Consider the following 2,190-nt stretch of genomic DNA (forward strand, 5'->3'; position numbering starts at 1 on the left):
GAGAGAGAGAGAGAGAGAGAGAGAGAGAGAGAGGAGGTTATCAGCAAGATGTGAGTATACCCTCAATGTAGCTGGAATGGTTTGAGAGAGAGAGAGGAGAGAGAGGAGAGAGAGAGAGAGAGAGAGATAAGCAAGATGTGAGTACACCCTTAATGTAATTTAGTTGGAATAGTCTGATACACTGAGAGAGAGAGAGAGAGAGAGAGAGAGAGAGAGAGAGATGTGAGTACACCCTTAATGTAATTTAGTTGGAATAGTCTGATACACTGAGAGAGGAGAGAGAGAGAGAGAGAGAGAGAGAGAGAGAGAGATAAGCAAGATGTGAGTACACCCTTAATGTAATTTAGTTGGAATAGTCTGATACACTGAGAGAGAGAGAGAGAGAGAGAGAGAGAGAGAGAGTTATCAGCAAGATGTGAGTATACCCTCAATGTAGCTGGAATGGTTTGAGAGAGAGAGAGAGAGAGAGAGAGAGAGAGAGAGAGAGGAGAGAGTTATCAGCAAGATGTGAGTATACCCTCAATGTAGCTGGAATGGTTTGAGAGAGAGAGAGAGAGAGAGAGAGAGAGAGAGAGAGATAAGCAAGATGTGAGTACACCCTTAATGTAATTTAGTTGGAATAGTCTGATACACTGAGAGAGAGAGAGAGAGAGAGAGAGAGAGAGATAAGCAAGATGTGAGTACACCTTAATGTAATTTAGTTGGAATAGTCTGATACACTGAGAGAGAGAGAGAGAGAGAGAGAGAGAGAGAGTTATCAGCAAGATGTGAGTATACCCTCAATGTAGCTGGAATGGTTTGAGAGAGAGAGAGAGAGAGAGAGAGAGAGAGAGAGAGAGAGAGTTATCAGCAAGATGTGAGTATACCCTCAATGTAGCTGGAATGGTTTGAGAGAGAGAGAGAGAGAGAGAGAGAGAGAGAGAGAGAGATAAGCAAGATGTGAGTACACCCTTAATGTAATTTAGTTGGAATAGTCTGATACACTGAGAGAGAGAGAGAGAGAGAGAGAGAGAGAGATAAGCAAGATGTGAGTACACCCTTAATGTAATTTAGTTGGAATAGTCTGATACACTGAGAGAGAGAGAGAGAGAGAGAGAGAGAGAGAGATCAGTATAATGCGAGTATACCTTTAATGCAGTTGTAATGGTCTGATATTATTATTATTACTGTTATTGTTAATTGCTAAGCTACAACCCTAGTTTGGAAAAGCAGAATGCTATAAGCCCGAGGGCTCCAACAGGGAAAATAGGCCAGCGAGGAATGGAGACAAGGAAAAATTAAATATTTCAAGAATAGTAACATTAAAATAAATATCTCCTATATAAAAATTAAAAACTTTAACAAAACAGGGGGAAGAGAAATAAGATAGCATAGTGTGCCGGAGTGTACCCTCAAGCAAGAGAACTCTAACCCAAGACAGTGGAAGACAATGTACAGAGGCTATGGCACCACCCAAGACTAAAGAACAATGGTTTGATTTTGGAGTGTCCTTCTCCTAGAAGACCTGCTTGCCATAGCTAAAGAGTCTCTTCTACCCTTACCAAGAGGTAAGTGGTCACTGTACAATTACAGTGCAGTAGTTAACCCCCTTGGGTGAAGAAGAATTATTTGGTAATCTGTGTTGTCAGTTGTATGAGGACAGAGGAATATATGTAAGGAATAGGCCAGACTATTTGGTGTGTGTGTGTGTGTGTGGGCGAAGGGAAAATGAACCGTAAGCAGAGAGAAGGATCAAATGTAGTACTGTCTGGCCCAGTCAAAGGAACCCATAAGTCTCTAGCGGTATTATCTCAACGGGTGGCTGGTGCCCTGGCAACCTACTACTTATGGTGAGAGAGAGAGAGAGAGAGAGAGAGAGAGAGAGAGAGAGAGAGAGAGACTCAATCCTAATACGTATTTTTTTTCCCTATTCTGACAAAGACCTTTTTTGGAATTTGGTTGGGAAGTGTATATTGGGTCGGGAAGCCTTAGCTTTGACCAGACCCTGATTGCATTTCGCTGCAACACAGCACGTATGCATTTGCCGGATGGCTTTTTCCTTTTTAAACGTTGTTGCAACAACGTCAGAGATGAAGGGGGGGGGGGGGGGGTGAACGAATGCGAACAGAGACTAAATATCAAATAAAGGAATGCACTGGAATATCCAGTAATCTTTCATAATAAAAATGTCAGGATCTCACGATTGGAAAT

Source organism: Palaemon carinicauda, chromosome 11, assembly GCF_036898095.1.
Source record: "Palaemon carinicauda isolate YSFRI2023 chromosome 11, ASM3689809v2, whole genome shotgun sequence".
In the NCBI taxonomy this organism is placed as follows: Eukaryota; Metazoa; Arthropoda; class Malacostraca; order Decapoda; family Palaemonidae; genus Palaemon; species Palaemon carinicauda.